General features: G+C 44.5%; 1 protein-coding gene across 2 annotated transcripts in view; it reads left to right on the top strand.

The window, feature by feature from the left end:
- The first annotated feature begins 777 nt into the window (after positions 1–777).
- PROM1 (prominin 1) overlaps positions 778–24,814 on the top strand; it is a 151,802-nt gene continuing 127,765 nt past the window's right edge. For both annotated transcript variants that reach the window (XM_055385708.2, XM_055385696.2), the window contains exons 1-3: positions 778–899; positions 4,227–4,309; positions 5,851–5,952. The gene's annotated coding sequence lies outside the window, so the exon portion shown is untranslated. The remainder of the gene's footprint in view (positions 900–4,226; positions 4,310–5,850; positions 5,953–24,814) is intronic.

The raw sequence follows: 24,814 nt of genomic DNA, 5'->3' as shown, positions 1-24,814 counted from the left end.
CCAAACTCCCAGGCCCAGAGTCAGCCAATCTGCATTTCAACCCCCGACCTCCATTCCTCAGCAATGGCCCTTCATCTTGGAAATCAGAATTAATCACAGCCTCTATGTCTGGATTAAAGTTTGCTCTTGTATCTTCTTTACCAAGTTTACATATACTCAATATTGGTGTGTACAACTATGTAATGCAGTATGACCTCTCTCTGTCTCTGTTCTCCTGGCAACTCATTCAGGCTCCATTCCCTTCACATGCCACTTGAATTTGCACTACTCTGCACCACTGACTTTAGAATCTGTCTTGTAAATAGGGTCAGAGTTCCTCAGCCAGATCCCGATGGGTAAAAGGAACCACGTCCCCACCCTGAGTCGAGCGGGTCTTCAAGAAACCCTCTGTGAGCCCACTCTGCCCCCAAGCTGCCTCCCAAAGATGCAGCATCTGTCCTGGCAGAGTGTGGGCAGGAAGGCTGCCTTGCCAGGCTCCTGACTGCCAGTGCTGCATGGTGCTGATGAGCTGAGCTGATCTTTGAGGAGCCAGACTAGGTGGAAGTTCCCACCCTAAGCAGCTCAGGGCAGGGACAGACCAAATCCAAGTGCACCAAATGGGGCCATGAGAAACCCTCCTGCGGGGATATCTGTGATCTCAGGAATGACCCTGAGAGGACACTGCTCTGATGCTCTGATGAGACTGAGGGGGATTCCAAGCTTCCAGGGTGCTGGGCAGTGTCTCCCCAGAGAGAGGCTGTTCCCAATGTCAATCAGGCAGGAAGGGTAGAATGCTGGGACAGGAAGTAGCTTGGAGGTGGGCCTTAGGCTGGTAGAAGTTGCTGCTTTCTTCTCTGTGGGCTCGTTTCTCCTGGATCTGGACCCCAGGAGTTCCCAGGCATACAGAGGAGGGGTGCCAGGTGATGGGGGTGATGGAGGTGGTGGCCACGGCCCTGGAGGAGGCTGAGCCAGGCAGGGGACAGCTATGGGCAGCCTTGAGGGTTCTGAGAGCAGCCGTGGGCAGCAGTGGGCAGTTGTCAGTTACTCTGTTTATGTTTAGGTCTTCTCTAAAATCTTGCTAAACAATCGGGTTTGATCTCATTTGGGTTGGGGCAAATTGAGGGAAGAGTCTGTGTTCAGGTATAGATCAGAGTTTAAAGAACAGGCAAGCCTCACCATGCCAGGGATACGATGACACTAGTGAGGTCCCCGAGGGAAAGGCCCTCCCATGGTGGAGAATCTCCCTGGCTGCTGCCAACCTTGGAGAATCGAGGGGAGCATTTGATCAGGATGCCAGTGAGGGAGGCAGAGCCACCCCAGTGACTGAAGCCCTTCTCAGTGGGTTTTCTGCCCAAAGACTGGTCAAGGATTGTGTGCCGAGGGTCAGGGGTGTTTGTAAGGACAGAGGGAGCCAGCAGGGAGCCAAGAGAATCTGTCCCAGAAAGCCTAGGTTTAAACTCCAGACTCCAAGAGTCAGAGCAGGAGCAGAGAGTGGGTTACAGAACTTGGGGCTGGGAAACCTTATCAGTGCTCTTCCATATCTCTTTGATCTCATTTCCTAGCCCTGCGCTGGACCCATCCAGGCATCTTTGCTGTTGCCTGAGCGCATGAAGCCGGCCCCTTTTTCCCAGCCTTTGCACTGTACTTTGCCTGGAATGTGCTTCCCTTGGGTATTCACTTTACTCAAGTTCTCTCAAATATCTGAGAGAGAGGTCTCTGACCACCCCATGGAAAAGAACAACTCTTACCTATCCCTTACACATTCTCTTACTACACAACACTAATTTCCTGCAATTATATTCTACAGTATGTTTATTTGTTTCTCTCTTTATTGTCTGTTTGCCACAGTGGAGTGTAAGCACCATGACAACAGGAACTGTGTCTTGACCACTGTTGACTTCCAAGCACCTCAAATAGGACCTGTCACATAGAAGTTTCAATCAATATTTGTTGAGTGAATGAAGACAACAGGTGTCAACTTAGCTTCTACTACAGTTCTAAGACTTTTGCTTCAACAAGTGGGGACACTCCAGAAGCAATGGTGAAAAGCCACGATTATTTCCACCTGGCCCTTTCTCCTATCTGTCCCACTATCTTTCTGTTACTTGGTCATTTCTCCCAAGATCTGTCCCTTCAGAGGATTCTTTGACTCCACTCCATACATTTATTCTTCCTTGCCTGTGCTCTTGCTGTTGCATCTTACTGTTCCCTCTTCATTCTCAGCTTTCTAAAATCTTACTCCTCTTTAAGGCCAGAACTTATTCATCCTTCAAGGGCTAACTGGAGTCTCTGTAACCTTGTTTGTAAAATCATACCAGGTGAAACTAATATTCCTTTTCCTTGGATCCCAGAACCTTTTCTTGATAGTTTGATTAAGGCATTTTTACAATCTGATGTAATTAACGCATAAAAAAGGACAAAGGCTCTATCCTCCCTGGAAGATAGGGAGGTTTTTTGGTTTGTTTGTTTTTGCTTTTGTTTTCTTTTTTTGAGACAGGGTCTCACTCTGTCACTCTGTCACCCGGGCTGGAGTAAAGTGGCATGATGACAGCTCACTGCAGTCTCAAATTATGGGCTCCAGCATCATCCCTACTTAGCCTCCTGAGTAGCTGGGACTACAGGCACAAGCCTGTCTAAGTTTTTTCTTATTTTTTTAACAGAGACAAGGTCTCCATATGTTGCCCAGGCTTGTCTTGATCTCCTGGCCTCAAACGATCCTCCCGCCTCAGCCTCCCTGGGATTACAGGTGCAAGCCACAGCACCTGGCTAGGATTCTTACAGGCATGAATGAAGTGCTGGTATCTCTAGTAATTTGCACATAACAAATGCCCAATTAATGTTTGCTTAATTGAATAAAATTGACATTATTCTCTGAGAATTAGGTGGGGAAAATGAAATGAATTTGAATGTGTGCTGTATGCTATACACTGTGGTAATAATGCGATAATATACTTTATTTCCAAAAACCCTCCCAGCAGTCTTACTGAAGTATATTACCATCCCTGTTTTGCAGAGGATGGTCAGAGAAGTTATGTGAGCTGCCCAGGGTTACACGGCTACTGACAGGCAGAACCAGGGTTTGAAGTCAGATTTATATATTTAAAGACAAAATGGCTTAAACTCATTAAAATTATTTTTATCCCTACAAATTCAAGATGGGATTCTAGTAGGCAGCATAGCTACACATCAGGCATAGATTTGGAAGCCTGGTTTTAACATGCCAAAGGGTAAATAAAAGCCATGTGTCCTTTCTCCATGAGGATGAGAATACTTTTATATAGTCTTTTTGTGTGGAGAGAGTCTAAACTACACAGAGAACTACCCCAGGTGAATCAAAACAATTGACTACGGTGAGGTCACGTAAATTGGTGATACCTAGTTAACTTTTTTTCTTGAGGCCAGAGCTAGTGTTGGCTCACTTGGGACTTGAGAAGGCAAGAGAGATATTTATAGCAACAGTGACAGCTGACTGCAAGTATTCCTATGACAATTAAATTTATTCTAGGAAATCTTATAAATACTGAGTTTAATAGCTGTCACTTTGAGTTCATCAGCTGAAGCAACAGTTTAGAATTCATATTTGAAAACCTCCATTGAAGCTAAAATGTAGAAAAATAGAGGGCTACCCTGGTGTGGTATCTCAGGGCAAATGTAGCTCACTGAATTTAGCTTGGTCCCTAAAGAAGTAAAACTTTACAATAGTTAAGTGAACCAAAATCTTTGCCATATCAAAACTAATCGTAAAAAGGCATCTTTCCAATGGATGCAGCTTGCCGTTTAATAGAACGTATCAGAGCATGAAAATTGTCCTTTAAAGCATGTCCACTAACTCCTTCTTCAACTAAATGCTTCCAGAGTGAAAACGAATGCATTCTAAAACTTTCATGCTTTTTTTCCCCAGAAAAGCTGATTCCCAAAATATCTAACCTATAAACTTTGAACAATAGCAACCCTTTTAAAAACTCTAAAAAACTATATAAAGAAGGGCTGGATGGAGCTACATTTATATATTTACAGTTATTTGTTTTTCTTAAAGTTTTCCTCTTGATAATTAAATTTAAATGTTTTTTCATAGAAAATCTGGAAAATACACAAAAATTAAATAGAGAAGAAAAAAAAGATTTTTGCCCCACTGCTCATAGAGGCAATCATGGTTAACGTGTTGATGTATTTTCTTTTCCCTGAGCTTGGTTTTCATAGTCCTTGGCTTTGCTGTTATTTATTTGCTCATCATTTGTTCTAAACAGTGCCAGTGACCTCGCAGACACAGGTTGTGGATAGCAGCAGACATGGAGGTGGAGGCTGGGCGGCCAGTGATGCTGTGAGTCAGGTGAGTCATTTCTCATCTCTAGGCCAGACGTTTTCACAGGTTGGTTCTCAGAATGTGAGAAAAGCAGCGGACCCTCTTTCCACAAATATCCACAATAGACCCACGCTTTGCATACAAGTTCAGGGCCCACATCCAAATCCCTTAGCGATCCAGGAGCCTCTCAGGTTAAACATCCTGAACTAGGTATCAGACTCCTTGACAGTTTGCAATGCTGCCTTCTCAAAGAAGCTTGCAAATGTCTCCATTTATTATTTGAGTCAATGTGAGTTGTAAGTAAAGAAAGAATGAGGAGAAAGCCCTCTCAGATGGTCATCTGGGCCTTTCTACTACAAACAGCCTTGCTAACTCTGGGAATCTCAAGCCATGCTATAGGAAGTGGGGAGGAAAGTAGGCTTCTGCGAATGATCCCAAGTCCACACTGCCAGCGACATCCAGATGAGCACAGTCTATTTGTGCTGGGGTCAGTGGAGAAGAACCTATTAGTCAAGGCTCAAGGAAGGCTTTGTTTTTTCTGACCCTGCACAATGGTCCTGATTCATTACGTGCCCTGGCATGCAGTTGGTGTCACATGGGTGTGATGACCACCTCTAGGTTCTGATCACACAGGGTCCAGAGGAACCAGAGCAATGATTGGATCTGAGAGGCACCAGCTTCCCAACCATCCCAACGCGCTGTACAGTAACTGCACACCCCCCGCCCTGCCACTCCCCCATCCCCCCGCCATCTCCTTCCCTAGGGACACAGCTAAGCTAACACAAGAGAAATGCAAACGACAAGCTCAGTCAAGGACAGAGCCAGGGGCTGGCAGGCAGGGCAGAGGGTTTAGTGCAGTCAGCTGGGGACCCAGGGGTGACTGATGTCCTGCAAATAACTTCTAATTGTAAGCCTGGAAGGAAGGATGCAACAGAAAGAAATGAGGAAGCTTCTACTCACTGACCACGTACTGCAACTAGTGCTATGTGTATAGTAATTCTATTGCTCAAGCTTTTCAATAAACATTCAAGATAGGTATTGTTCAGCCATTGACCCACCAATATTATTGGCTGGTGGCTCTGTGCCAGACCATGGGGAGAGCAGAAGCAAACTGACCCAAGTTCCTGCTGCCATGGAGCTTACCTTCTAATGGGCAAGCATTCAGGAAAGAATTGGGCAAATGCGTGTAAGTGATGACAGGTGTGAGTGCACCAAAGGAAAGCTGAGCTGCTGGGTCAGGGAGTGGCAGGCAGTCGAGAAAGGCCTGGGGAGTGAGGGAGCTGTGGAGGTGTCTGGGGCTTACCCCTCTGCCCCCAGGCATGGGGAGCAGTCAGTGCAAAGGTCTCGAGAGGCAGGCTGCCTGATGTTGAGGGAGGCCAGCGCGACTGGTGTCCAGTTAGAAAGGGGAAGGTGTGGGTGTTGGGGCTTAGGACAGATAGTTACAGGCCACACTGGGCACTTTGCACATTGTGCTGAGTAAGGAATGAGATAGTGTGTTAATCTGTATTGTGTTGCTCTAAAGAAATACCTGAGACTGGGTAATTTATAAAGGTTTATTTGGTTCATAGTTCTGCAGGCTGTACAGGAAGCACGGCACCAGTGTCTGCTTCTGGTGAGGACTCAGGAGCTTAAAATCATGGTGGAAGAAGGGAGAGCAAGCATGTCACAAGGTGAGAGAGGGAGCAAGAGAGAAGTGGAGAGGTCCCAGACTCTTTCTAACAACCAGATCTCACATGAATTCCTTACTGCTGGGAGGGCAGCAAACTATGCATGAATGATCCATACCATGACCCAAACACCTCCCAGTAGGCCCCACCTTCAACATTGGGAATCACATTTCAACATGAGATTTGGAGGGGACAAACATCCAAACTGTATCAGATGGGAACCGTCAGGGCAGTTGAGCAAAGACGTGACAGGATTTGGCTTCCATTATGAAAGCATTGCTAGGGACACTGGGTGGAGAATTAGACCACAGAGGGGTCAGAAAGCAGGAGGCAAATCAGGAACTCCCCACCCCCCGCCATATTCAGATGATGATTCTCAGCTCACAAATGTGCCTCCAAAATCTGATGGCACCATGACCCTCTCCTGGATCCTCGGGTGACTTCGCTCTGCCTTTAAATGGAACATATACACGGGCACCCACGAGGTCCTGCACCATCTGCACCAGCCTCCCTCTGCATTGCCTTGCTACCATGGAGTTGCCTTCTGTTCTCTCTCTCTCTTACTTGGTGATTCCACCCAAGACCGTGTTTCTGGTACTTACCTGGCCCGTGTGCATTTCCCTGATGCCTGCGGTGTTCTCCTCCACTTCTTTATCTGGCTAAGACCTGGTCACCTTAACCATCTTCAACCTTCTGTTTCTCAGGGAAGCCACTCCTGCCTCTCGCAGACCAGCCTGGGTAGGGCTTCGTACAGCCTAGGGATCCCCCCTCTACTTTGGTCACACTGCTCACTTTTGGGAGTACCTGCTCTTTTTGGTCTCTTTCTTTGGGCTCCAGTCACCAAGGCCAGGTCAACTTCTCTCTTGTTCACCTGTCAGCACTTAAGCCAAGTGCACAATCCCAAAAACCTGATGGCACCACGACCGTCCGGAATATTTGGACCCTTGACAAGGAATACTTTGTGAGGTGAACAGAATACTTGCCAACATCACACAGCTACTAAGCGGGCAGATCAAGGATCAAACTCCTGCTTCCAACTTCTTCCTGGCCCCTGGACCTTAACTCAAGGCTCAGTTTAGCCTCAGCTGGTGACAGCTGGTGAGTAATACATTCAGTTTTTCTGGGTCTCGGTTTTCCCAACTATTAAATGACAGGGTTGGATGCTGAGTTCATTTCCAGGGCTCCAGGATCTCCAAATGCTCCCCCAGTCCATCTGACCACAAGAATTACCCAGGCCCGGGGACACTTGTAAGAATACTCACCTGAACCTGCAGAATCACAGCTCCAGAAGATGAACTTGGGATTCTCGTTCTGTTTATTTGTTTGTTTATTCAAGGGTCCCAGGTGAATCTTATCACCAAATAAGTTTTGGAAATACATTTCTGAGGGACTCCTTCCCAAAGGAGCTTCCCAGAACAGAAAGGTCAAAGAGGAGGCAAAAACATGATTGTAGTGGCTATTTCAGCACAGCAACAGTTCCTTCTCAAATGTCTCGTCTCTATTATAAAAAGAAACTTTGCATCTCAGCCTGATAGTTATTTATGCGAATTATTTTGAGGGATGAATGGAAGTCTCCAGAACTTTGACGGAAAGTTCCGCTTCCTGGACAACTGTAAATAGCTCTGCCCTGACAAACTTTGACCAAGTGCAAATTAAGGAACACTCAAAAGGAGCACAAGCAGAGATGAGGACACTCTCAGAGCTCCTGAAAGGAGAGGCAGAAGCTCAGAGAGGTTAATCCGCTTATCTGAAGTCACACATCTGGTAGGTGGTAGAGGTGGAACCAGACCCAGCTCTCTGCATCCCTGGCTGGTATTTTTCCTTCTGAAACACAAGAGTGCATCAGGGCAATGTTGCTTCTGCACAGAAAACTGTGGTGCCTACACTGGAGCAAAAGGTGCTCCAAGAACACCACATAAGTGATGACCCGCCCCAAGAGTAGTGCGTGGCAGGGAGTTGGCACCCTCAGATAGGGGTAACTGATCGACTAACCCCACCTTCTTATCACTATGATCTAGGAATAGGGCACTTTTCAGACTTTTTCATTCTCTGCCTTGTTGGGGTAAATTTATGGAATACATTAGACAATTTCCCACTAGTCAAGTGAAAATATGTTTGATGACTTAAAAAATAATCAATGGGCTGGGTGCAGTGGCTCATGCCTGTACTCCCAGCACTTTGGCAGGCCAAGGTGGGAAGATCACTTGAGGCCAGGAGTTCAAGACCAGCTTGGGCAACATAATAAACCCCCCATCTTTACAAAATTTTTAAAAATTTGCTGGATGTGGTGGTGCATTCCTGTAGTCCCAGTTACTTGAGAGGCTGAGGAGGGAAGACCACTTGAGCCCAAGGGTTTGAGGCTGCAGTGAGCTATGATTATACCACTGCACACTGGCCTAGGTGACAGTGCAGGACCCTGTTTCTTAAAATAATAATAATAATAATAATAATAATCAGTGCTTGATCAATAATGATCCAGTGCTAGATCAAGGGAGAGAGACTTATTCTCATTCTGCCATTTCCTTACCTCTAGAACCTCAGCTTTCTCATCTGGCAAATGGGATGATGCCTCCATCATTGTGTGATTCATGAGGGTTAGATGAAATACTACACAGTATATGACACAGAGTCAGTCAGTATTTCTTAAATGAAAGAACGGGCAAATGAATGAGAGGGAGGAAATCATTTGCTCTGCCCTGGATGTGAAATCTGTCCTGTTTCCTCCCAGCCTCACTGTCTCTATCAGCTGTGCAGTAACTGGAACTGGACCATTCTGAATGAAGAATCTGTGGTTGAGGGGAGAGTGTGAGTCTACACACACTATGTGATAAAGGTAGACATGAACATCAAATATAGAAACCCCCATAGAATCCATTGTCTTCCACTCAATGGAAGTGAGCTCAGGCTCAGTTGACCCCAGAGGAGGAGGGAGAGCATGCTCGGCAGGTTTAAATCCTATACCTGTTCCTTTCCTCCCTCCCTCCCTCCCTCCCCTCCCTTCTTCCCTCCCTCCTCCCCTCCCTCCTCCCCTCTCCTCCACCCTCCCCTCCCCTCCCTTCCTTCCTTCCTTTCTTCCTTTCTTCCTTCCTTCCTTCTTCCCCATTTTCCTGCTTGAAAGATGGGGAGGGAAGAAGGAGGAAACGTGCATACTCTAGGAAGAGGGTCAGTTTTGAGTCAGAGACCTGGGATTTAATTACTTGTTCCCCACTGACTGACACGGTGACATTAGAAAAGACACCAGCCATCATGGGGCAGACACTCAATAAATACTTGTTGGAAATAATACATGTTAGTTGCTGGGCAAAGCTCTGTGTGTATTAACTCATTTGATCCTCACAGTGTTATGCTGTATTAGGTGCTAGCCACAATATACAGATGATGGCACTGAAATACAGAGAAGTCAGATAACTCATCAAGGGGACATAGACCGTAAATCACAGCCAATCTACCTCCAGAACACACGCTTTTAACTCCTCTGATATAAAACACTCCATGCACACAACTTCCTGGAATCTCCTTTTTCTCATGTGCAGGTGGCTGGTAGGATGGGGTGATGCTTGAGCCTAAGTCATTTCCAGTGCTAGGATTGGGGCTAAGGAGAGAGAAAAGTTTCCCCAAATCTCTGAATACCTCAAAGGCTCACGTCTGACATAGGAAAATGAGGAATACCTCAAAGGCTCATGTCTGACACAGGAAAATGAGGAAGAGGCAGAGATTGCATACCCAGGGTGGACAGTGGGGAAAGCAGATGGGAGCAGAGACTCCAGAGAGTGACATGGAGGTGCAGCTTCTAAGAGGCCCCCAACCTACTGAGCACCAACTCTGTCCTTTCCATAAAATCCTTACAATGACCACGTAAAATAGGTGCTGTTATTCCCACTTTGTCAATGATGAAATTGGAATTCTGAATGATGAAAAAACATGTCCAAGATCACACAAGATACTGCGGACATAGGCTTCAACTTACGTCTGTTTGGCTCCAAAGTCCATGTTCTTCCTCCTATGCATACTCCACATTTTTGTCTAGAGCTGACCCTGTGGATAACGTACTTGTCATGTCACGAAAACGTCTAGGACATGCTGTTGCAGAGCAATGCCTTCTACAGTGCACAGTTACAGTCGTGTGCCACATAACAATATTTTAGTCAACAACGGACCACATATACACACCTTGGTCATCCCATAAGATTATAATACCATATTTTTACCCTACCTTTTCTATGTTTAGATACACAAATACTTGCCCATGTGTTACAGTGGCCTACAGTATTCAGTACGGTGACATGCGGTCCAAGTTTGTAGTCTAGGAGCAATAGCCTATACCATATACATAGGTGTGTAGTAAGCTAGACCATCTACGTTTGAGTAAGTGCACTCTGTGATGTTTGCACAACAAAATAGCCTTCAATGCATTTCTCAGAACATATCCCCATCACTTAGCAACACATGACTGTACTTAAAATGTCTTTGAAACACCACCATCAAAGTCATTGCCAGCATGGGCTGCTCTGAGTGGCATCTAGAAAGCTGGAGCAGAATGGAAGCTGACTCAAGAAGGAAGGTGGCTGGGAAGCTTAGTATAAGCTCCTATAAACCTCTTAATACTTTCAAGACATTAACACTGAGTGACACCCTGGGGTTTCCTGGCTTTAATTTAAGACTCAGGATGGATTGGCTAACGAAGCTGCTGAGCAGCATGACAGTGTCTATTAGCAAGGAATTTAATGGTCCTTTTGTAAATTAAAATATTAAGCTCCCTACAAATCACAAACTTACTCTAATATAGTGCTGACCCTGGGGAAAAAAAATGAATCACAGACCACTGGACCATGAGAAGAATCTCAGAGATTCTGCTCTTGGATGAGGAAGCTGAGGCCTGGAAGTGTTAGGTAGTTCCCCAAGTCTGTGTATCTCTGGTCAAGGGCCGAGTCAGGCCTAGAACCTCCAGCCCCTGACCCCAGTTAGCACCCAGCATTGGCCCATGGGTCAGGAACAAAAGAGATTTCCACTTCAATTAAAATCTGGACATGGGCAGACAGTTCTGAGCACTTTTTGAAATGATTTGTTTGGTTTATTTGTTTCCAGATTTTTTTATCCATCTCCCAAACTAGACAGTAAACTTTTCCCTCCACTATCTTGGTCTTGCTGTGTCCTGAACACTTGGCTTGATGCCTACACACATAGAAGGTGTTCAATAATATTTGTAGAAGAAAGGGAAGGAGGAAACAGGGGCAGAAATATCTGTTAGCACCTACAATATACTGCACACTACAGTCACATTTCATTTTCTTTGTGTGTTAATGTATGTCTCACTTTTATTTCCCTCCTTTCCTTTCCCTTCCTTTCTTCCTTCCTCCCTCCCTCCCTCCCTACCTCCTTCCTTCCTTCCTTCCTCCTTCCTCCTCCTTCGTCCTTCCTCCTCCTTCCTCCTTCTTCCTCCTTCCTCCTTCCTCCTCCTTCCTTCCTTCCTTCCTTGACAGAGTCTGGCTCTGTCACCCAGGCTGGAGTGCAGTGGTACAATCATGGCTCACTGCAGCCTTGACCTCCTGGGCTCAGGTGATCCTCTCACATCAGGCTTTCGAGTAACTGGGACTTCAGGAGTGCATCACTACGCCCAGCTAATTTTTGTATTTTTGGTAGAGTCAGGGTTTTGGCATGTTGCCCAGGCTGGTCTTGAACTCCCGAACTCAAGCAACCCGCCTTCTTCAGCCTCCCAAAGTGCTAGGATTACAGGCGTGAGCCATCAAGCCCAGCCTATACCTCAGTTCTTTCTAAAATACAGCTATAGTCCCCATTTCCGATGAGGAAACTTAGGTGCAGAGAGGTAAAGTGATGGGTTTAAAGTGACTACTCAACTAACATGTAGCAGAGCCAGATTTGAATCCAGGGTTAGATGCTTATCCCATATTCTTTTCACTACACAACCTGCTTACTGAGAATAGGCACTCACTCATTCAATGCATATTTATTGTGCTCCAACTCTGTGCCAGGCACACTTCTAGGCTCCTGGGATATTTTAGTCAACAAAACAGATCAAGACACCTGCCCTTGCAGAATTTACATTTCGTGGGAATCTAAAATTTCAGTGATGTGGATCAGAGGAAAGGGGAACGGCCCAAAATGAAACACCCAAGAGATGGACCTTTCGGGGCCACCACGTTGGGCTGAGCTTCCTACCATGTCTGTCTCAGGCTTCATGGAAGCTTCCCTCTGGCAGACAACATTTAGGGCACTGGGGAAACACACAGCCTTCACCCGTGCTGGGCCTGGCTCTTGGAAACCTAGTGGGGAGAGCAACTTAAAGCTGAGCATGTCTCTGGAAGAAGTGGACATTTGGATATATTCAGATTGTCCCATTGTTTTTCTGAAAATCTTGCCCACCCCAGTGAGCCTCCAGCTATGCAAATGAACACTAGAGGTCTTCTGAGGTGGAAGCATTTGAGACCATGGCTCCAAGAAGCAAACATGCTCTGAACACTGTTGGGAAAATCTAGCTCTCAGTTGGACGGAGACGAAAACTCGGGCATGGGTCCTGGAAGACAATGGAGGAGATGGGGCAGAGGCTTTGCCCCGCCACTCCCATGGGAGATGCGAATATTAGCATCCTTCTCATCTGAGGGGTAAGATCTTGAAGTTAATGAAACACTTCCTGGGACTCTTAGGAATTTCTAGGAATGTGCATAGCCATTTTGAAGTCCGAATTACAGCCCCGCTTGGGGGAGAAGGCCGTTCTCCCAAGATCTATGCAGCAGTCCCTGGAGCTCCAAGTTTTGAGGGCTCTGGAAGAATCTGAAGATAGCAGTGGCAGGGAGGTTGGTGTCTCAGGATGGGCTCGGTCAGCAGGGGCAGTGGAGGGGCCTCATCAGGTGGCTTTGTTGGCCATGACCATCAGAGCTAGAGCCTAAGAACATGTCAGGCCCTGAGTGGTGGGGGACCCCCAGAAATGCTGCATAGGTGCTGTAAGAGGCACTTGATTTCCTGCTGAGGCAGGAGGAGGGCAGGGCGTGGCGTCTTTCTAGCTGGGATGTAAATGTAAAAGAGACCTTATTTTGTAGACCCAGGTTGTTGAGGCCAGTGGACAGTTGCTACATATAATAGTTGCACTTTGCTTGCCAGCAACTAGGGGGAAAGAAGCAGCACAAGAAGAGGTTAAACCTAATGGATTATTCCAAAATGCCAAGCCCATGAACCAGCCCTGAGTACCCATCTGGGTGACTCCTGTCAGGCTCCTCTCTCCCCACACCTTTCTCCTCCCCAACCCTCCTTCTGGGGTAATCTTCTTACAGCTAATGTCAAGCATTTCTTCCTCTACAATCCTCAATGTCTCCCCATTGCCTTCAGATGGTCCTAATTCCTCAGCATGGCATGTGAGTGCCTCCACATCCCAAGCCCCTCCAACTTACTGCTCTAGATTCCTCTACCATTATTCATGTTTTACCAACATTATGTCCCAGCCCACACGATCCAGCCCCACCATACCACTGACTGAATCTGGACACGCCTGTGTGTGCTAACTCCTCTGCCCAGGGCACCTCTCCTCTTAGCCTTGTTCTTCATCGGACACACTTTTCATTCTAATGAGTTAGCTGGAGCATCACAGCCCTGGGAAACATTTTCTGGAAGGTTTCATATGGGGTTGAACTGAGACTTCCTGCCTTATGGGCATGCTTATCTTGTACTCTCCCTTTATTGGTGCATGTAGAATTCAAAGTGGCATTGATTTGTTCCCCCCCACTAGACAAATGACATTCTTGAAGGCCTGACTTGGTGTTAATTACCTCTGCATCCTTACAGCCTAGTACAGTTGGATGCAAAGCAATGCTCTGAAGAGTTTGTTTAGTGAAGGAAGGGAAGCGTGTGGATGAGCTATGGTCTTGGTCAGTATTGCATAGTCACTCAAGGGCCAACACAAAATTTAAGGGCATTCCCAAACAGCTCATTAATTATAGTAAATAATACTTAATGCAATATTTTAAAAATCCGTATTTATGCCTCAAGCTCCATGATACACATGCCTCGAATTTAACATACAGGCAGGATCTGAACCTGTACTTGCATGGCAAATCACTTGCCTCCCCTTAATCCCAGTGAGTGAGCAATGAGCTGGGACTTTGGGGGACTTTACACAGTACACGGAGTATGATGAGTCCACACAGTACATGAGTGGCTGAGTTAGCACTGCCACCATGAGACTGTAGAGGAGGGGATGGATTACAAAAGGAAGATGAGGGCAATGTTGAAGGTGATGTGTTAATCAATCAGGGATCACCAGCAGCCAACTCTGGCTAATCATACTCAGAAGAGGAATATATTCAAAGGGTATTGGATGGCTCCTGGCCCTGTCAGGAGGCTGCAGTTTGGAATCAGCACTCCATGTCAGGTACAGCCTGATCAGGACACCACTGCTGGCACCTGGCACCACCCACACCACCACCCCTGCCGCTACTCTGATGTCTGATTGGCCTCATGTCCTGCATCACACACTCCAGGGACAAAGTCCCAGGCAGAAGTGGCCAACGAGCCAGGCCTTGAAAGGGTCATGCTTGGGTGTGTGACAGGTGCATGGAACGACGATTGTTAGGTTTTTGCGGTGAAAAGTGAGTAGCTGTGTCCCACTGCTACTCTACACAAATGGGGGGCCCCCAGCAAGAAAAGAGGTTGCATGGTTGGATCCACATGACGAATACCATAGATGAGGCTGAATTTTCCTCTTGGGAGACTGAAGTTATTAATTAAAATAGAGAACTCTGGAGAAGGAACAAACTTGTATTTTTTTTAAATGGCAGAAGGAAAATACTAAATTGGTTTCACTTTTAGGAATGTATTTGGCCCCATCTAGGATGCATTTGGACTGTGTTTTATTGTGAGGACAAGCTGTGGGGAGACTGAGGCCCTTTTGTACTTCCCTGCACAATTTTACCAAAGAGCTGCCTCTCTCAGGGGTGGGATTGGGGTGGAGTCAGAGCTGCGCTATGATCCGTGCCTCTAGCATCTTTATGATATTACATTATCTGGTTTCTCTAACCAGTTATAGACCTGTAGGATGGCAGGGAGCAATGATCCTTCTAAGGAAGGATCCTTGTGCTGCCCTAAATACAATCAGAGGTTGAGTGGTCAGGAGGAGAGCACCAACTCTTACTGGAACCCTCTGCTGTGCAGGTGCCATGCATGCCTTGTCTCATGTGAGACTCATGACACCCACCCAGCAGTGCTACCATTATTAGTTCTACTTTACAGGTGAGGAAATGGAGGCTCGTAGAAGGTTAAGTATAAGAAGTTCAAGATGACATATGGAGTTAGATGTGTCAGAATCAGATTTGAACCCAAGTTGGTCTACCCCAGAGACCCTGTTGCTGTCTGGCCAATAAAAGCCGTCCCTTATTTATTAAGCCTTTGAGTATTTGACATTTTCCTTCCATAAGACTTCATGTGATGAAAATGGCTGAGCATATCAATGACAACACTCTGCTTGCTTGCTGACTCTGGTCTTTACTCTGGATTCACCCAGCCCTTGGGTTTGCACCCTGCTTCCAGCACACCCTCCCTACAGCTTGTTGAGAAGTGATATGGTTTGGCTGTGTCCCCACCCAAATCTCATCTTGAATTGTAGATCCCATAATTCCCTCTTGTCATAAGAGGGATCTGAAGGGAGATAATTGAATCATGGGGATGGGTTTTTCCTGTGCTGTTCTCATGATAGTGAATGAGTCTCATGAGATCTGATGGTTTTATGCAGGCCAGTTCTGAACACGCTTTCTTGCCTGCTGCCATGTAAGACATACCTTTGCTTCCCTAGCCATGTGGAATTGTGAGTCCACTAAACCTCTTTTTCTTTATAAATCGCGCAGTCTTAGGTATTTCTTCATAGCAGTAGGAAAATGGACTAATACAAGGGGCTCTGGTGCCACCTCCATTTTCCAGCATTCCAGCCATTAACTTTTTTTCTTCCCTTTTCTTTTTACCTTTTTATGATGGGAAATTTCAAACCTGCACCAAACAGACCCCTGATACCTATTACCCAGCTTTAATAATTTTACTGACTTAAATTTGACTTCAGTGTACCCTTACAATGTTCATTAGCATTCCTTCCATCTCTAGGTCTCCTTACCAGGGAATTTTTCCTTAGAATTCAATGTTAATTTTACTTACTTTGTTTTCTTTTTTTAACCCATCTTCAAATTAGGTATCTCTGAAAGGAACAAATCCTTTTTTTTAGGTCTATGCATTTTAGTACTTCTTGGCAGTATTAAATGGCTCCTGAAACATGCAGAATGACATGCATAAAAATGTTAACCTTCTGCAAATTTGTAACTCAGTTAATCTCTAAAATCCTCTAACCTCAGCTCAGTTTTCCAAGGCCTTGTTTCCTTAGGCTTATGATCATTACTTTGTCACATTCAGATAGATCCAGGTTTCTTTTGTTGTTGTTCCTTTTGCATTTTGCTAACCACTATCATTATTTGCCATTTAATAGAGTTTAATTGAGTACCTACAGTGTGTAAGCAGCCAGGTCCAAACAAAAAGTTTCTGGGGCTGGGGTTGAAGTCACCTCTATGTCCGTAAGTGTCAAGGAGAGAGCCAGGCTGTCACAGACCAAATGCTCACTGAAAGCTCCTCGAGAAAATGTCTTTACTTCCAGCCCTAGGTCTGAACATCACCATCTGTATTTTCACGGTAAGGCCTTCCATCTTGGAAGCAGGAGGTGGGATTTGAAAACACATTAGCCATTGATTGGCTTTGACTTTGAGCAAGCAGGTCTTTTCTGCCAGTTATCCACACTCAGTTACTTCATCTGGCCTCTTGGGAGCTCTTTGAACAGGCCAGGCCTGCTCCTGCCTTAGGGCCTGGCTTTGGTTGTCCTCTGTCCTCACCACCTGGCTCACTCCTCATCCCGTGCAGGACTCAACCCAAAATCCTTTCTCAGTGAGCCCTGCTGTAATGCTTCCAAGGCTCTCTCCTTCATTCTTTTCTTCTCTATTTTTAGAGCACTTATCAACTTCTAGCGACTGTGTGTAAATGTTGAGGTCAGGGATTATTGTTTTTTTCATGGATAGGTCCCAAATGCTAGCACCAAGCCTGGCATGGGCACACTGTAGATGCTCCATAACTGTTGGATGAATGAAAGAATGAATGATTTTGTGTCTCACAGAGGTAATCACTGAGCAAGAATTTCTGAAGCACTTTAAGACTTGTCTTCTTGATAGCTGGTTTAGCATAGTTGTTAAAGGTTTGGCCTCCAGGACTGGTCAGACCCAAGTCAGAATTGCACTTCTACCACTTGTCAGCTGGGTGACCTTAGACAGGTCAATTTCTCCGAGCATCAGTTACTCCATCTATAATAATGACACTGTTACTGGTTGAATTATGTATCCCTAAAAGATATTAGAGTCCCAATGCCAGTACCTGTGAATGTGACTTTATTTGGAAATAGGGTCATTGCAGATGAGCAAGTTAAGATGAGGTCATGAGGGTGGACCCTAATCTATTCTGACTGGTGTGCTTTTATAAAGAGGGAAACATGGATACAGAGACAGACATGTACACAAGGAAGACGATGGCCAGACATAGGGAGAATTCCATCTAAAAACCAAGGAACATCTGGGGCTACGAAAAGCTAGGAGAGAATCCTGGAGCAGATTCTCCCTCACCACTTTGAGGAGGAGCCAGCACTGCTAACACTTTGATTTTGGCCTCCAGACGGTGAGACAATACATTTCTGTTGTTTAAACCCCCCAGTCTGTGGTACTTTGTTATGGCAGCCCCAGGAAATGAATACAGACATCATTTTATATAGTTTCATAACATTTATGGATACGCCCGCGTATGTAACACTCACCGCATCTGAAAGTGTTTGTTAATGCCTACTTTTCTTTCCAAACTGTGAGTTCTGTGAGGGCAGGGACTGTTTACTGGTGTATTCCCACCACCTTGCACCATCCTGGTGCATAACAGTTACTCAGTGTGCTTCTATTTAGTTTGCTGGATAGTACCTGCTTCCTAGGATTATCTTAAACATTAAATGAAATGTGTGTGTAAGGTGACTAGAGCAATGGTTTCCTGGACAAAGGGTAACTGCTCTACTGCTCCTCTTACTATAGAAATAACAGTGTAGAGCCTGGCTCTGCAAACTTCAATTTCTTTCTCTGGAAAATGGGGATAAAAACAGCACCCTATGAGGGTTTAATTAAATAACAGGATGTATGGAAACTACTTCACGCCATGCCTGAGAAATGGTAGATAGTCGACAAATGGCAGCAACAAGGACAAAAAACTGCCCCGTGGATATATTTCATTTATCTTTTAGACAACTTTTGCTGTTGCTACATTTATTTGTCTGCTTAAAGAGCTTATAATTTCACTTTATTGCCTCTGCTTTCCTCTGGGATTTATTGAAGGCTATCATCTGCTAAGCAATTTCTCATTCAGTCCATAGGATATTTTATTAATAGTCCTTCTGTTCTTTTTTCTAAGTGCTTCTATGCTCAATCAAACTTATGAGTAAAATTTGGAGTTTTGGCAAGTGCTGGGCTACATTCGTAACAAGCATCCAGCCCCGTGTGCTGCAAACGTCCAAGTGAGGAATACAAGGAGGCGAGTACAATCCCTGAAACAGTTCACTTTGTAATTGTTCTGGGGCAAGCTGTCACTGGGGGTGATACGGCATAAATGTGAGAACTCCCCAGCGTCGTCGTTATCAACTTCTTACTCTTGCTGTCTTGGCTGTCAGGGTGTACAACTAAGAGGTCTGTATGATTAGAAGCTTAATTACCCACCATAGTGAAGTCCAAGTTTCCCACAAAAGCCTTTTCTTTCTCTCTGTACAGTACAAACCTTCTTGGGCAGTACAAACCTTCTCTTCTGTGTTGTAGTAGGAAGGGTCCCGATGAGGATTCTGAGAGCTTTGAGCACTGGTCTGCCCCTTCCGTGACTATGGGCAAATCACGTATTCTCTGTACCTCAACTCTTCCATCCGCCCGATGAAAAATCAAACCCTAGGTTTTGAACATATTTGGTTGTCACAGTCGGGAGTGAGAGATGTTGCCACTCATGGGGTTGAATCTAGGGATGCTATTAAACCCAGGTTGGAAAGCATTAGGCAATCTCACTATTTTATTCACTCTCCAAGCACAGCTTCTGCGAATATACTCCATCCAGCCAAACCTGCCTTAATGCTCCCTGGTCTTGATCTTCATGGGCAGGGGAGTTCTATTTAAATTCTGAGGATGGATATTTTGTCAACATTTGTACAAAACATTAGCCGGGCGTCGTGGCGGGCGCCTGTAGTCCCAGCTACCCCGGAGGCTGAGGCAGAATGGCGTGAACCCGGGAGGCGGAGCTTGCAGTGAGCCGAGATCGCGCTACTGCACTCCAACCTGGGTGACAGAGCAAGACACTGTCTCAGAAAAAAAAAAGAAGAAGAAATCTTTGCCTAATCCCATATCCTGGAGAGTTTCTCCAATGTTTTCTTATAGTAGTTTAATAGCTTGAGGTCTTAGATTTACGTATTTAATTTATTTTTATTTGATTTTTGTGTATGGCCAGAGATATGGGTTTAGTTTCATTCTTCCGCATATGGATATCTAGTTTTTTCAGCACCATTTATTGAAGGGACTGTCGTTTCTGCAGTGTCTGTTCTTGGAATCTTTGTTAAAAACAAGTTCACTTTAGGTATATGGGCTTGTTTCTAAATTCTCTATTCTGTTTCAGTGGTCTGTGTGTCCATTTTTGTGCCAGTACCATGCCATTTTGGTTACTATATCTCTGTAGTATAATTTGAAATCAGGTAATGTAATGCCTCCAGTTTTGTTCTTTTTGCTCAGGCTAGTTTTGGCTATTCTGAGTCTTTTGTGGTTCCATATAAATTTTAGGATTTTTTTTCTATTTCTTTGAAGAATGTAATTCATATTTTAATAGAGATTGCATTGGATCTGTAGATTGCTTTGGGTAGCATGAACATTTTAACAATATTGATTCTTTCAATCCATGAACATGGATTATCTTCCATTTTTTGTGTGCTATTTTCCACTTCTTAATCAGTGTTTTATAGTTTTCACTGTAGAGAGCCTTTACTTCTTTTGTTAATTCCTAGGAATTTAATTTTTGTTTCTGGCTGTTGTAAATAGAATCATTTTTTGAATTTCCTTTTCAGATTGTTCAGTATTAGTATATAGAAATGTGACTAATTTTTGTACGTTGATTTTGTTTTGCAACTTTACTGAATTTGTTTATCTGTTCTAATAGTTTTTTAGTGGAGTCTTTAGGTTTTTCCAAAGATCCTATCATCTGAAAATCAGATAACTTGACTTCTTCCTTTCCAATTTGGATGCCCTTTATTTCTTTCTCTTGTCTGATTAATCTAGCTAGGACTTCCAGTACTATGTTGAATAACAGTGGTGAAAATATACATCCTTCTTTTGTTCCAGATCTTAGAGGAAAAGCTTTCAGTTTATCCCCATTCAGTCTGACACTAGTTGTGGGTCTGTTGTATATGGCTTTTATTATGTTAAGGTATGTTTCTTCTATTTCCAGTTTTTTAAAGGTTTTTTTTAAAATCACAAAACAGTGTTGAATTTTATCAAATGATTTTCATCAGCAATTGAAATGATCATGTGGTTTTTGTCTTTCATTCTGTTGATATGATGATGTATCACATTGAATGATTCGTGTATGTTGAATTATTCTTGCAACTCTGGGATAAATCACACTTGGTCATGATAAATGATCTTTTTAATGTATTGTTGAATTTGGTTTGTTAGTATTTTGTTGAGAATTTGTGCATCAATATTTGCCAATAATATTGGCCTGTAGTTTTCTTTTTTGATGTGTCTTTGTCTGGTTTTGGTATCAGAATAATACTGGCCTCATAGAATGAGTTTGAAAGTATTCCCCTCTCCCTCTCCCTCTCCCTCTCCCTCTCCGTCTCCCTCTCCCTCTCCCTCTCCCTCTCCCTCTCCCCACGGTCTCCCTCTCCCTCTCTTTCCACGGTCTCCCTCTGAAGCCGAGCGGAAGCTGGACTGTACTGCTGCCATCTCAGCTCGCTGCAACCTCCCTGCCTGATTCTCCTGCCTCAGCCTGCAGAGTGCCTGCGATTGCAGGCGCGCGCCACCACGCCTGACTGGTTTTCGTATTTTTTGGTGGAGACGGGGTTTCGCTGTGTCAGCCGGGCTGGTCTCCAGCTCCTAACCGCGAGTGATCTGCCAGCCTCAGCCTCCCGAGGTGCTGGGATTGCAGACGGAGTCTCGTTAACTCAGTGCTCAATGGCGCCCAGGCTGGAGTGCAGTGGCGTGATCTCAGCTCGCTACAACCACCTCCCAGCCGCCTGCCTTGGTCTCCCAAAGTGCCGAGATTGCAGCCTCTGCCCGGCCGCCACCCCGTCTGGGAAGTGAGGAGCATCTCCGCCTGGCTGCCCATCGTCTGGGATGTGAGGAGCCCCTCTGCCTGGCTGCCCAGTCTGGAAAGTGAGGAGCGTCTCTGCCCGGCCGCCATCCCATCTGGGAAGTAAGGAGCGCCTCTTCCCGGCCGCCATCACATCTCGGAAGTGAGGAGCGTCTCTGCCCGGCCGCCCATCGTCTGAGATGTGGGGAGCACCTCTGCCCTGCCGCCCCGTCCGGGATGTGAGGAGCGTCTCTGCCCGGCTGCCCCGTCTGAGAAGTGAGGAGACCCTCTGCCTGGCAACCGCCCCGTCTGAGAAGTGAGGAGCCCCTCTGCCCGGCAGCCACCCCGTCTGGGAAGTGAGGAGCGTCTCCACCCGGCAGCCACCTCGTCCGGGAGGGAGGTGGGGGGGTCAGCCCCCGCCAGGCCAGCCGCCCCGTCTGGGAGGGAGGTGGGGGGGTCAGCCCCCCGCCCGGCCAGCCGCCCTGTCCGGGAGGTGAGGGGCGCCTCTGCCCGGCCGCCCCTACTGGGAAGTGAGGAGCCCCTCTGCCTGGCCACCACCCCGTCTGGGAGGTGTACCCAACACCATGACCCCAACACCAGAACGGGCCATGATGACAATGGCGGTTTTGTGGAATAGAAAGGGGGGAAAGGTGGGGAAAAGATTGAGAAATCGGATGGTTGCCGTGTCTGTGTAGAAAGAGGTAGACATGGGAGACTTCTCATTTTGTTCTGTACTAAGAAAAATTCTTCTGCCTTGGGATCCTGTTGATCTGTGACCTTACCCCCAACCCTGTGCTCTCTGAAACATGTGCTGTATCCACTCAGGGTTGAATGGATTAAGGGCGGTGCAAGATGTGCTTTGTTAAACAGATGCTTGAAGGCAGCATGCTCGTTAAGAGTCATCACCACTCCCTAATCTCAAGTACCCAGGGACACAAACACTGCAGAAGGCCGCAGGGTCCTCTGCCTAGGAAAACCAGAGAACTTTGTTCACTTGTTTATCTGCTGACCTTCCCTCCACTATTATCCTATGACCCTGCCAAATCCCCCTCTGCGAGAAACACCCAAGAATGATCGATAAAAAAAAAAAAAAAAAAAAAAAGTACCAACGAAATGAGGGAACAAATTAGTTTATGGTTTATCCCCTTCTATTACAGAGTATAGTAAGTACAGAGAATGGGTAATTCAAATGCCTTGAGGTAGCCAGTAATAGGTAGAGTCCACACTTAGGACAATAGTGGGGCCTGTGGTATGTGGTAAACTTGACAATGCCTAAATCTATTCTAACTTCCTTTTCTTCTAATTCTTTTCTCCTCCACCTTCTGCTCCTCTCCCAACCTCCCCTTAATTCTCATTCTTATTCTTCATAAGTTAATGCTGTAATGGTCAAACACAGAAAAAAAAATCTGTAGACTACATTAGGGCATCAATTTTTGACCCAATTTAATAAATTCGAATTTGAGATTTCAAAAAAAAAAAAAGAAAGTATTCCCTCCTCATCTACTTTTCAGAATAGCCTGAGTGGGATTAGTATTAGTTATTTAAATGTTTGGCAGTGAAGCCACTGGGTCCTGGGCTTTTCTTTACTGGGCGAGTTTTTATTACAGCTTCTGTCTTGTTACTTGTTATTGGTCTTTTCAGGCTTTGGATTTCTTCCTGGCTTAATGTTGATAAGTTTTATGTGTCTAGGAATTTGTTCATTTCCTCTAGGTTTTCCAATTTATTGGCATATAGTTGCTTATAGCAGCAACTAATGATCTTTAGAATTTCTGCAGTATCAGTTGTAATGTCTCCTTTTTCGTCTCTGATTTTATGTATTTCAGTCTTCTCTTTTTTTTCTTAGTCTGGCTAAAGATTTGTTCATTTTGATTATCTTTTCAAAAAGCCAACTTTTTATTTTTGTTGATCTTTTGTATTGTTTTCTTCATTTCAATTATATTTATTTCTGCTGTAATCTTTATTACTGATTTTCTTCTGCTAATGTTGGGTTTGGTTTGCTCTTGCTTTTCTAGCTAAGAGGCATTGTTAGGTTATTTGAAGTTTTTCTTCTTTTTTTGATATAGACACTTATGGCAATAAATTTCCCTCTTAGTACTGCTTTCACTGTATCCCATAGGTTTTGGTATGTTGTGTTTCCATTGTCATTTGTTTCAAAAAAATTTTCAACTTCCTTCTTAATTTCTTCATGGACCCACTGGCCATTCCAGAGCATATTGTTTAATTTCCATGTGTTTGTATAGTTTCCAAAAGTCTTTTTGTTATTGATTGCTAGTTTTATTCCACTGTGGTCAGAGATGATGCTTGATATTATTTCAAGGGTTTTTTTTTTTAGTGTTTTAAGATTTGTTTTGTAACCTAACATATGATTTATCCTTGAGAATGATCCATATGCTGAGGAAAAAATGTATATTCTTCAGCCATTGCATGAAATGTTCTGTAAATATCTATAAAGTTCATTTGTTCTCTAGTGCAGATTAAGTACGATGGTTTTTTTGTCGATATTCCGTCTGGCAGATGTGTCCAGTGCTGAAAGTGGGATGTTGTAGTCTCCAGCTATTATAGTATTGAGGTCTATGGCTCTAATAATATTCACTTTATATATCTCAGTGCTCCAGTGTTGGGTACATACAGATATATTTATAATTGTCTTATCCTTTGCTGAATTGATTCCTTTATCATTATATAGTGACCTTCTTTGTCTCTTCTTATAGTATTTGTCTTGAAACCTATTTTGTCTGCTATGAGTATAGCTACTCTTGCTCTTTTTTGGTTTGCATTGGCATGGAATACCTTTTTTTATCCCTTTATTTTCAGTCTATGAGTATCTTTATAAGTCAAGTGTGTTTCTCATAGGTAACAGACTCTTGGATCTTTTTAAAAAATCCATTTAGCCATTCTATAACTTTTTATTGGAGATTTTACTCAATTTACATTCAACATTATTGTTGATAAGTAAGGACTTACTCCTGCAATTTTCTTATTTGCTGTCTGTTGTTTTGTTTTGTTTTGTTTTTTGTTTTTTTGGTCGTTCTTCCTTCTTTCCTTCCTTTCTGTCTTCCTTTTAGTGAAGACAGTTTTCTCTAGTGATTTAATTCCTTTCTTTTTATTTTTTGTGAATCTGTTGTATGTTTTTTGATTTGAAGTTACCACGAGGCTTGCAAATACTGTCTTATTACCCATTATTTTAAACTAGTGACAATTTAACACTGATTGTATAAACAAACAAACAGGCAGAAAGAAAATTAATAAAAACTCTACACCTTAACTTCATCCCCCTGCTTTATAAGTTTTTGTTTCTCTTTATATCTCATTGTCTGTCTATGTCTTGAAAAGTTGTGGTAGTTATTATTTTTTATTTAGTCATCATTTAGTCTTTCTACTTAAGAGTACTTAATATACCACAGTTACAGTGTTATAATATTCCGTGTTATTTGTGCACTTACTATTACCAGTGAGTTTGGTATCTTCAGATGATTTTTCTTATTGCTCA

This window comes from Gorilla gorilla, chromosome 3, assembly GCF_029281585.2.
Source record: "Gorilla gorilla gorilla isolate KB3781 chromosome 3, NHGRI_mGorGor1-v2.1_pri, whole genome shotgun sequence".
In the NCBI taxonomy this organism is placed as follows: domain Eukaryota; kingdom Metazoa; phylum Chordata; class Mammalia; order Primates; family Hominidae; genus Gorilla; species Gorilla gorilla.
This window is presented reverse-complemented; position numbering and strand designations above follow the sequence as displayed.